A 13038-nucleotide genomic window follows, 5' to 3' on the forward strand; every position below is an offset into this window, starting at 1 on the left:
TTTATTTAAAGATGATACAATTATACACACACACATTCACAATGCATACCCCTATCTCACCTGCTATATAATTAATGGCAGAAAAATAACATATTTCTTCCTGGGAAGCAAAGCGCTATCTGCAAAGTTGTATAACATTATTTAATTTTGGCACTTTAACATCTTGAAATGGGTATGGGAGAGTGTTATGGTGGACACAGGGAGTACAGATCTATCATTAATACACTGTGTATCTGTAGTGGAAGCTCCAAAAAAATCAGAAAATTTAGTCTATCTAAATAATTGTCCCAGGCTAATAACTTTTGATATAAATACCAAGGTCAATTTTTATTTTCAGTCCATATTTGGAGTTGAGTCTTGTTGAGACTCAATACAAACCAATTATATTATTTGTCTTTTATTGATGTAGACTACTCTAAAACCAGGCAGCTGGCTCATCAGAGTATGCATTCTGGTCACAAAGGGACCAGAGAGATTTGAGAGTTCAGTCCAACTCATCTTGAATAGTAGATAGAAAAATTAATGCTGAATGAATTGCTTTGTTTCTGTTTATAAAAACATATGAAAACGATTAGTTGTTGGAAAATATGGCCTAGAGTTTCTTAGAAACATTTTTGTCTTTCCATGGAAAACTGTCCAATTTGCAACGCCACATTAAAAACACTTTATGATAAAAAAAAAAGTGCTAAAATTCTAGCAATGTCAATAATCAGGAAAATGCCATTAATGCTAGCTTTCTTATTTGTGGGGATTCAGCATAATAGGAAAAGTGTTCATTTCCATAATATACATACTAAATTATTTCATCTTATACAATCTCTGTTCAGTTTTTTAAAAAATATTTAAAACCCAGTCTGCTGTCAATTAAGTAGCTTTATTTAATACGTGACTTCTACTAACATATGCTTGCTTATTTGTTTTTCTTCTCTGTTGGTGCCTTGCTTTCATTCAGCGCATATTTTGCTTTAAGTTGAGCTGACGATAATTTAGCAGGCCCAGCTGTAGAAATTCAGCCTCAACATAGTCAGATGTTCTCATCAAATTAGCTAATTGGCAGTGGCTTTATAAATTCCTTAATTACAGCTGCAAACATGTTATTATAGGAAACAAACCAAGTAGAAAAACCCTTAAAAATTCTCATTTTACATGGTTGTAAATGTCCTTAAGTGGAGAAAATCTGATAATTTTGTTACTATGCTAACACACTATTGTTCTAATGATAGGGAATTAGGTATATGAGAGATGTAAACAAAGAATGAAAATGTTTGATGGGTAAAATAACATTCGCTTTAAAGACTACATTGTTTTACATTTTTCCTTCAGTGATTTGGTTGCCCATTAAAACCGTACAAAGTTAATATGCATTATATCATTTGTCTGGCTAAGCAGAAACTATAAATGTTTGTGCAAAATATACTTATTTGTTCATATAACTATCAATAAGACAATTTAAACTTCTTGTCAAATGGGGTTTGTCTTACATCTTTTATAAAGGGTTTCCAGATATTTATTATTGAATTAATTCAATGATGAGGTAGTTAGAAAACTTTTTATAGTTGAAGCATATTAAATCTGTGTGCTGCTTGCTGAGACTATCCTTTTTCTAACCCAATTCAGTAGAAAATGTAAAAAGTAAACAGACTTTTAAATTAACAGTTTGCTCTATGAATCTGAAATCATGGTATATTATGTTCACTGTTTTAAAATTACTACCCTCAAAGGGTATTATTTGTAAGTATAATTTTGTAGTAAATGAAAAACAGGACTGAGGTTGAAAGAAAATGAACTTACAGAACCTGCCATAAAATTCCTCTAATATTTTACCATACAAAGCACACAAATGTAATTTCTCAGTTACACGTAGAAAAAAAGAAAACGTTAATTACATACATAAGAACAAAAATAAGAATAAAAAGCTTAATTGCTGTGGTCTGAACTAATGAATATTAAATTGATATTTACAATATTTTGCAAAGACTATTTTTAAACTATTTTTAAATTTCTGTTTTGTTTCTATATCATCAAAAATATTGAAGGTAGCATAAATTCGGGAATGTTTTAAATGCTTTTATAATTCTTTGTGGTAACATATTAAATGCATCTCTATGTGCAGTTTTCCTTGTTTCCAGACTATGTACTTAAAAGATAACCATTTTCCACGTGAAACAAAATGGAATAGGGGTTGTGTAAGTGTGTTTAAAGAAAAACAATATATAAAAATTGCTCTTCAGAAACCTCAAATTCAGAAAGTATGTAAAAGAAGTAGTGTACATATATATATATATATACACACACATATATCTTATTAAACAAAAACACAGCAAAAATTTAGAAATACCTTATCACTATTTATAATACTTGATTATTGAAGAAATTAAATTGTTATGTATTATTATAAAGTGTATTAAATGTCTACTTTATTATTGTTAATAAGAAATAAAAGATAAACCTCAAATGCTAATCAATAAAATAAAGGGATTTCAATCCTTACTTTGCTAACATCCTAACATGTCAATAGCTAAAAAATTTTATCACTTTTCCAGAAAAAAATTGTCTCAAATAATTATTTTTAATAAATATATACAAGAAAGCAGTTTATGAAAAAGAGTGCAAGAACTAGAAACAAAAGTAATTAATGAGGAGAGAAACAATTCCAAAAACACATGATATTTTTATTATGATATTTTACTTCACTCAGGAAAACAATGCATAGCTAAACCTAGGATGAAAAGTTTTGTATTTGAATTATTCGAAATCCTGTATGAAAGTGATTTCATTTTTGTCTAAAGTATATTTTCATTTGCCCTCTATTATAGTGTTACCTACTTTCTAGACCCTTTCTTCAAAGGTTTATGGTAAAGTACCTTCAAAAGCCTACCTAGCTCAATGAATTTCTGATTTTCACTAAAATTGGAAAATGTATTCTCAGAGCTAAGGACCATTTTAGCAGCTAATCTTCCATTTGGACTCACATAGCTTAAAACGTTGTCTATAATTGTCGTATTTGTTATTCAATATAGTCACCAACTCCATAACTTAGTGAGATTTTCTTCAAGTTTGTGGAACACCTGCATCAGACTCACATAGAGATAACTCAAAATTAGATATCTGGGAGCTATCAGTACCTGCTGAATGGAATTTTTTATGGTTCTTTTCAGTAACATGCAATTTTAAGAAATTTCCTGGATAAGTCTAATATATAGTGATAATTGAACACCAATGGAAGTGCTTGATTCCTATGCCTCTGGAAACAAACAGACCTGAGTTATATATTTACTATCTGTGTAAATGTATAACTGTCACCTTTTCTGAATGCCCATCATTTATAATACTTTGTAAAAGAGAAAAAAATTGTATTCAATGTTTTTCAAGAGTGGTCCATTGACCCTTCAAACTTAATAGTGTTCAGCACTGTGGTAGGTTGTAGTCTTTTTTTTCAAACAGCTTAAAGTCTAGTGGAAGAGTCAAGACTAACAGAAATTAATCTATAGAAATAATAGAGGATGGTATATGTGTCATATGGTATCAAACACATATTGTCAATGTTTCTGGAAATAAAGAAATTAATATACAGAAATATAGATAGAATTCAGAAAAGGAGAAGAAAGGGTATTTTTGGCAAAATACCCTTGCTCCACTGCTTTTCAGTTTTAACCGTACATTGTATTTATCCAAGATGTTTGTTAAAATTGCACATTTATGAAAAAAAATACATACAGAGATTTCCATTCGGCAGATAATATTTCCCAGAGACCTGATATTTCTCAGAGCTCTGATTCTGAATGATTTTAAGCAACAAAAAAAAATTTGTAGGACATCAAGATAAACCCAACTAGAAGCAAGCAAGTAAATGGAAGTATGAAGAATTTGATAAATAGGTGGGTTACGTCAGACAAAAGGTCCTAAAAATCTATGAAGAAGATCTAGAATTCATAGTGTAAGCACACATATATTTTTAATAGAAAAGTGTAAAAAAATAGCATTTATTTATATTAAGATTTCAGTATTAACTGAATGATATCAACTCTGGCCATATATTACAGAAAACAAAATATTATTACTTGGGGTATAAACAATAATATGATAGAATTTAAGGAGACTTTTACTTCTGATCATGATGGAGTAGCTGATACCAGACTTGTCATAGCAGTTAAAATAACCATAAAATTGGACAAAAATTGCGAGACATCTTTTCTCAAGCACTAAACCACAGGTAGCATGAGAGTGCAATCCTCAAAAGAAAGAGAATTCATGATGTGAGTACCATATTGGCAATAGCTTTTTTACTGGGGACAATTTTCAGATTGTAGTACATAGAACTGGAACCCAAGCAGAACACAATCGTTCTGCTGAGCTCACAAGGCAGACGTCAGAAGTGTGGGTATAGTAGCAGGAAACTGTGAGTCAAAGCACCACAGAGAAGGGATCTGCACTGAGTGGCAGAAGTCTACGGGAAGTTTCAGACCTGTCTTTGGTGAAAGGGTAAACTGTGAAGGATCAGGATGATACCATGTGAGGATAGCAACATAGGACTTACTACAGATGAGAGTAAATAGTTAATAGACATTAAGCAGTTTCAAGAAACATTGGTATTCTAGTCCAGTCACAGTAAAGAGACCTAACTAATAAGTACCCAGGGAATACAGCTAAGATAAAGGAAAGGTATTGCTTAAGAAATAAGGATGGTGGGCCAGGTGCAGTGGCTCATGCCCGTAATCCTAGCACTTTGGGAGGCCGAGGTGGGCAGATCACGAGGTCAGGAGATTGAGACCGTCCTGGCTAACACGGTGAAACCCCATCTCTACTAAAAATACAAAAAAAAAGAAAAAAAGAAAAAAAATAGCCAAGCGTGGTGGCGGGTGCCTGTACTTCCAGCTACTTGGCAGGCTGAGGCCAGGGAATGGCGTGAACCTGGGAGGCAGAGCTTGCAGTGAGCCAAGATCACGCCACTGTGCTCCAGCCTGGGTGACAGAGCGAGACTCTGTCAAAAAAAAAAAAAAAAGAAGTAAAGTAAGGATGGTGGGGAGGAGCAAATATGGCCGACTAGAAGGACCTGCCATTGGTGGCTCTCACCAAGAAGAACAAAAACAGTGGGTGAATCCTGTACCTTCAGCTGACGTATCCAGGTTCTCTCATTGGGACTGACTAGACAGTTGATGTGACCCACAGAGACCGAGGAAGAGCAGGGTGGAGTGGTAGCCCATCCAAAAGCTGCACAGGGCAAGAGGAGCTCCCACTCCCAGGCAAGGGAGGCAGTGAGTGATTGCACTACCCAGTCTGGGTAACCACATTTTTTTTTCATGGGTCTGTACAACCTGTGAATCAGGAGATTCCTTTGTGAGCCCATGCCACCAGGGCCTTGGGTCCCAAGCACAGAGCTGTGCAGGCTCTCAGCAGCCACTCAGGTTATGGCAAGTGGCAGCAGGCTAGAGAATGTCTAAGATGACCGAATTGCCAGGGGTAAGGGTGACCGCCATCACTGCAGCTCCAGTTGGCCATTTTCCCCTACTGGGGCCAGGGAGACCAAGTGGTTTGGACCAGGAGGAATTCCCCCACAGTGCAGCACAGTGGCTGTGGCATATTGTGGTCAGACTGCTTCTTTAGGTGGTCCTGGGATCCATTTCTCCTCACTGGGCAGGGCCTCCAAAAAAGAGCCCAAATAGCAAAGACAATCCAAAGCAAAAAGAACAAAGCTGGAGGCATCACCTTACCCAAATTCAAACTATACTACAAGGCTGCAGTAACCTAAACAGCATGGTACTGATACAAAAACAGACATGTAGACCAATGGAACAGAATGGAGAACTAAGGAATAATACTGCACATCTACAACCATCTGATCTGACAAAAACAAGCAAGGGGGAAAGGATTCCCTATTTAATAAGTGATGCTGGGAGAACTGGCTAGCCATATGAAGAACACTGAAACTGGACCCCTTCCTTACACCTTACGCAAAAATTAACTCAAATGGGTTAAAGAGTTAAATGTAAAACCCAAAACTATAAAAGCCCTAGAAGAAAATGTAGGCAATATCTTTCAGGACATAATCATCGGCAAAGATTTCATGGATTGAAGGATATGAAGTATTGATCCTGAGTGTGTCTGTGAGAGTGTTGCCAAAGGAGACTAACATTTGAGTCAGTGGGTTGGGAAAGGCAGACCCACCCTTAATCTAGGTTGGCACAAACTAATCAGCTGCCAGCATGGCTAGAATATAAGCAGGCAGAAAAATGTGAAAAGAGAACTGGCCTAGCCTCCCAGCCTACATCTTTCTCCCATGCTGGATGCTTCCTGCCCTCAAACATCGGACTCCAAGTTCTTCAGTTTTGGAACTCTGACTGGCTCTCCATGGTCCTCAGCCTGCAGACGACCTATTGTGGGACCTTGTGATCATGTGAATTAATACTTAATAAACTATATATATATTCCATTAGTTCTGTCCCTCTAGAGAATCCTGACTAATACTATAGGTGTGTGTTTAATTTTTTAAGAAACTTTCAAACTCTGAAAAGAGTTATTTCTTAATATAAAAAATGCCCCATCCGTAAAATGAAAAAGCAAGTGCTATTTTACAAAATCATGTTACCATATATCGGTAAGATTATTCACTGGAGAAACAAAGAAAAACAGAGCTTGCCTATCAAACTTTGACTGAAATATACAGTAATGTGTGTAATTTAAAGTACTAGTTTTAGTTAAGCTCTCAAAATTGTTGCACATCAACTCATATAGTTCTCTGTTCACCATAAAAAGGATCTGATTTGGTAACTGAATGCTTGTGGCTTGTAGTCATTCCATGATGAGTTAAGTCTTGTCTAAGGAATTACTCTGTTTATTTGATTGTTTAATATTAATTTAAAAAGTTTATTGAAGAAGGTTTGTTCTTATATTGCATTTTGCTAAGCAATACTACTAGTAAAAGATATTGAACCAGAATAACAATTAAGCAAACAAGGATTTCAGTGTTTAACACTCACTGTAGGTAGCAACAGTGAGGCTGTACTGCTTGAGGAAAATATCACGGGGGCTGTATCACATATCCAAAGTGTGGCACCTGAAAACAAAATCGTTATTACATGCTAAAGAGAACACTAAATAGCACTACGTAAGTGTTCATCCCATTAAAACATTCTAATCATTTATAATACCTTTGACCATGTCAATTATATTTGATCTTATCTAACTAGACCATGGTAAAAGTTGATATCCAGAAAACAACTTTATTTTTTTCATATAGAGATACCATAAAGTGACTTTCAGGTAATAAATTTGAAAGTTTCTTGAGGGTTGTCATAATTTTCACGGTTTCTACTCTTCTGTTGTCTAATGGTTTGACACTTTTTTTTGGCAGCTTAGACATATATCCTCTGTATATTTTTTGTATAAAATTATATATGATTAATCTGTCAATGCAGAAAAATGTGACATAAGTTTTTGTCAGTTGAGAAAACATAATTATTTACAAAGAAAACTTTAATTGGAGGCCATGACTGAAGAAGAATATATAGTTCATTTAATTTCCTAGATCCAGTGACTTTTGAATTGATCTGAATTGCAGAATTAATTTAAAATATCTTTTACACAGACTCTAGGAATTATCCACTGTTGTACTATGTTATACTATTCCTCTTTAACAATAATTATTGGCTTCTACATTTATGCTCATTAGTAGTGAGAATTTTCTTGATAAAACATTAGACTCAAAACTAAAACAAAACTGTCATAAAACTTACCTGAAAAATATTTGAAGTAGACTAACATATGATAGCAGAAATACTAAAAAATGTGCATCCTGTCTTTCTCTTTACTTTGCTATATCTTGTGAAAAATATAACGGAAATAGTAAAAGAATAGACTTAACTTTTCACTTGGAATGAGTATACAATTGTATTATTAAGCATAGAAATAATTTTAAAAGGGCACATACATTTTATAATCCATGGCAAAAGTGTGCCATATTGTATTATAATGTGTTGTAATGCGGTTGGTTTAATTTAGTAGACATTCTTTGCTTTTCATTTCTGAAATAAGGTTTCTAAATATATATAAATAATATTTAGATATTTCTAGCAGCACTTAATATTTATGTGTTTAAGTTAAGCATATATCTCATGAACTCATACTAGGATTCAACACATTACAATTTCAAAAGTGTTCTGCTGAGCCAGGCCAAGCATATGTGTGGGCCAGTAGGTACCCTTGAGTAATGATTAAGTATTTAGAATTTCCTCTACCAATAATATATAAAGAAGTAAGCACTAAAGATAAAAATAAGGCTGGGTGCGGTGGCTCACGCCTGTAATCCCAGCACTTTGAGAGGCTGAGGCGGGCAGATCACCTAAGTTCAGGAATTCGAGACCAACCTGGCCAACATGGCGAAAACCCATCCTTACTAAAAATACAAAAATTAGCTGGGCGTGCTGGCATGCACCTGTGGGACCAGCTACTTGGGAGGCTGAGTCAGGAGAATCTTTTGAACCCAGGAAGCAGAGCTTGCAGTGAGACAAGATTGCACCACTGCACTCCAGCCTGGGAAACAGAGCAAGACTCCATCTCAAAAATAAAATAAAATAAAATAATAAAATAAAATAAAATAAATAAAATAAAATAAAATATAAAATAAAATAAATAAAATAAAATAAAATAAAATAAAATAAAATAAAATAAAATAAGGCCGGGCGCAGTGGCTCATGCCTGTAATCCCAACACTTTGGGAGGCCAAGGCGGGTGGATCACCTGAGGTCAGGAGTTCACGACCAGCCTGGCCAACATGGTGAAACCCCGTCTCTACTAAAAATACAGAAAATTAGCCAGGAGTGGTGGCAGGTGCCTGTAATCCCAGCTACTCGAGAGGCTGAGGCAGGAGAATCGCTTGAACCCAGGAGGCAGAGGTTGCAGCATGGGCAACAAGAAGGAAACTCTGTCTCAATGAATAAATAAATAAATAAAAATAATATCCCTGCCCTGGCCGATCTCTAGCTCAAAGAGTCACTCAAGGAAAGAGCATCAGCATGAGGGAAACTGCGTAAGAGGTCTCTTTGAATTAGAGTTTTAAGAAAAAATCAGCTGCGTTGACTTTCATTATATTAATCAAATAAAGGAATCTAAAAAGCTAGTGTAACACATTTACAAAAAACTTCATATAGTGAGATACAGCAGAGGGACATGACAGAATCCACAAGTGCTATAGAAGACTTTGAGGCAGTAACAGTAAAACAAATTCTTATTCTAAGATGGGCTTCCTAATGCATCTTTTCATCAAAATATTTTAGAAATCCTGCTCTAGTAATGGGGAGACTAGTGGTTGGCATAGAAATAATGAGAGTTTTCTGGCATTTTTTAAATCTAGAGAAGAATACAATTTAGTCTTAAGATGGCAGCCTCACCACATGAGCAATATTTAATACATCTCCTGTATTTATAGAGCTATCAATTTAAGGACTAAACTCAGGCAGATAGTAACGTTTTCAGTGTGATTTCATTACTACAACTTTCAATTTGTGCACCAAGTTGAATTATTCAAAAATAAATATGTATCAGCCAGGGTTATCTAGAGGGACAGAACTAATAGGATCAATGGATATATAAAGGGGAGTTTACTAAAGAGTATTGACTCACATGATCACAAGCTGAAGTCCCACCTTGTGAGCAAGGACGAGGAGCAAGGATGCCAGTCTAAGTCCCAAAACCTCAAAAGTAGAAAAGCCAACAATGCAGCCTTCAGTCTGCAGTTGAAGGTCCAAGAGTCTCAAAGATGAAGAACTTGAAGTCTGATGTTCAAGGGCAGGAAGCACCCAGCACAGGAGAAAGATGGAGGCCGGAAGCTTAAGCCAGTCTAGTTCTTCCATGTTCCTCTGCCCGCTTTTATCCTAGCTGCACTAGCAGCTGATTAGATGGTGCCCACCCAGATTGAGGGTGGGTCTGCCTCTCCCACTCCACTGACTCAAATCTTACTCTCCTTTGACAATACCCTCAAGACTCACCCAGGAAGAATACTTTGCATCTTTCAATCCCATCAATTTGACACGCAATATTAACCACCACAAAATACATTTTATTCAGACAAAGTAATAGTAAAGAGGAAAACTAGACATCATGTAGGAGATTGAACTGAGTAACCTCCAAGTTTGGTTTGAAATCTATAATTATATCAAAAGTTGGTGAAGGCTTGCCCATTATTAGTCTTATTTATTCCAATAAAAGACACTGAATATATTAGATTAAGAGCCACCAATAGTTAATTTCAATTTTTCACAATGTATTATTATTTAAAAATTGAATGTGATTAGTTTGTGTAGAAATTACCTGATTTACAACTCATTTGAGAGGAAAGCACTAAAGATGTCATTATCATATTTATTATTATGAATGATTCAGAACACTTTTGTATCTACCCTCATCTTTCCATTTTCTGAGTTATGTTCATTTAATCAGGGAGGGTAAACCAATTCTGGAACAATTACTGGTTTTAGCATGTAACTCTTCAAGATTTTACTTTTTGCATTCATTTATTTTTGTCATGTTGACAGCATAATTTATATTTAATCTTATATGGTTGATTGATTTAAAGATTTATCACTTGTCATTTTATACTACTTTTCCTTTCTGACTTGTTAATGTTCAATTATTTTTTATACAGTTAGAATATGTCTTTGAGTAATTATTTGTATAAAGGTCATGTGAGTGATACATTCACAAAGCCTGTGCCCATCTGAATATGGCTTTTAATTTGTCATTACACAAGAAAGGTTTATTGTTGCTGAGAAATCTAAAACCACATGACCGGTTCTTTTGCAGGTAAAGTATTAGCTTTCCTTACTGCTTTTATGCTTGTAGATTTTTCAATTTTATATTTTATTTTTATTTTTCATTTTACTTTAAGTTCTGGGATACATGTGCAGAATGTGTAGGTTTATTACATAAGTAAACGTGTATCTTTAAAACTAAATTTGATGCAGGAACATATATATACTTGTGGGACCTATTTTGTTAATCTTTCTTCAGTAATGTAATGTAATAAACTCCCTTTTTAAAATATTTTGGCCAATTATTTTATTCAGATAGATTGAGGGAAAATCAGGGAAGCCATTTAAGATACAGGTAGATTCTAGGAGAATAAGAAAAGACTATTTGCTTAAAATGTTCAATAAACCTTTCTGTGATCAGCAAGTATGGTGATATGTGTTTTATTTGCCATATAGTAAACCACATCCAACATTCCTTGAAAATCTTAGGGCAAATAAACCTCAAGGGGATGTGGGATGTGGTAAGATTTTCTATTTCAAATTTAATTTTTTTAATGACAAACAGCGGAATATTTTGATATTTTAAGTCTCCTTAAAATGCACTAGAATTAAATAGCTGCATCAAAATAATTACATCAAAATGGTGTATCCTCCTGCTAGTTTACAATCATGGCAATCTAGAAATATAAAGATCTTAGTATTTTCTGATACTCGGACAGCAATTAAGAATTTTAGTACAAAATTAAGCTGAAAACTGGTTTTCTTTTTCAGCTTATATTCAAATTGTCATTTGCTGTATCATTTTTAGGAAAAACACAATTTCTTATTGCTTTAAATATAGCATTTCTATGAAATCAGAAAATTAACACATAAGATATTGTTTCAAGGAAATATAATTTTTTTTTTTTTTTTTTGAGACGGAGTCTCGCTCTGTCACCAGGCTGGAGTGCAGTGCCGTGCGATCTTGGCTCACGGCAACCTCCGCCTCCTGGGTTCAAACAATTCTCCTGCCTAAGCCTCCGGAGTAGCCGGGACTACAGTCACACAGCACCACGTTCAGCTAATTTTTGTATTTGTAATAGAGACGGGTTTTCACCATGTTGTCCAGGATGGTCTCAATCTCGACCTCGTGATCTGCCCACCTCAGCCTCCCAAAGTGCTGGGATTACAGGCGTGAGCCACCACGCCCTGCCAGAAATATGAATTTTTTAATATACACAACAGCTTCCATAGACTGATATTAGCATTCAAATAAAAATATTCAGATACAGAAGATTCACTATAACGGGTATTAAAAAAGAATTTAAAATATTTGTGGCAGCTGTGGAAGCAGAAAAAATTTAAAAATTTTACTATTAGAGGAAGTAAGCATAGATTATAGAGTCTGGTGTTAATGTTTGTTCTGATTCTTGAGTTCTTCAGTAGATTATACAATTGGAGAATCACAACTTAATCAGTAAAGAAAGGATTGCAGAAATACGTCATACTGAGCTCAGAAATACTGCAAGGGTGGCTCACTATTAATTTACAGTTTAGATTCTGAAGGCTACAGCAAAGTTATAAATCAATTAATAAAGAATATACATGTTTCCCATCAACCTATGTGAATTGAGAACCATAATATATTAAAAAATGCAAGTGCATTTTAAAAATTAAGAGGTGTTGACTACACAAACTTTAATGCATTTTACTTGGCTATGGTTAATAGTTTTGTTATATTTATTTATCACAGGAAATATACATATAGAACCAAGCAAGCTGAACTTTTAAAAGGATTAAACAATAAGAGTTTATAAGGGGTGCACGTTAATATTTAGCTAATGGCCATGGTGAAAAAAAAGCCACAAAAGACTTATTCCTAAGCAAAATCCTGCCTTCTAAGATCAGTAAGCATATCTTCAGTATTTACAAGAAAACTACTAATGCTAACTTGTCCAGCTTATCTCATTTTCGTAAGGACAGGACTGAGCCCCCTGTTTTTATGTTTTTGTGCAGAGCAAAATGAAATTCTCCTGTAATGTATATGGCTTTATTTCTATTGATTTAATCTGCCTTTATCTGCATTTTAGTATTGTTATTTTTTGAAGTTTTATTGGTGGAAGTATTTCTTTTTAGTTTTAAAGTAATTATAAATTCACGGTAATTTGCCAAGATAGTACAGAGAAGCCCCATGTACCCTTCATCAAGTTTCCCCACATTGTCACATCTTGCATAGTTATAGTGTAATATCACAACCAGGAAGTGAACTATTACACTTCTTTACATTGTACACTTTTAAATTGTACACTTTAGT

The sequence above is a fragment of the Symphalangus syndactylus genome, chromosome X (assembly GCF_028878055.3).
Source record: "Symphalangus syndactylus isolate Jambi chromosome X, NHGRI_mSymSyn1-v2.1_pri, whole genome shotgun sequence".
NCBI lineage: Eukaryota > Metazoa > Chordata > Mammalia > Primates > Hylobatidae > Symphalangus > Symphalangus syndactylus.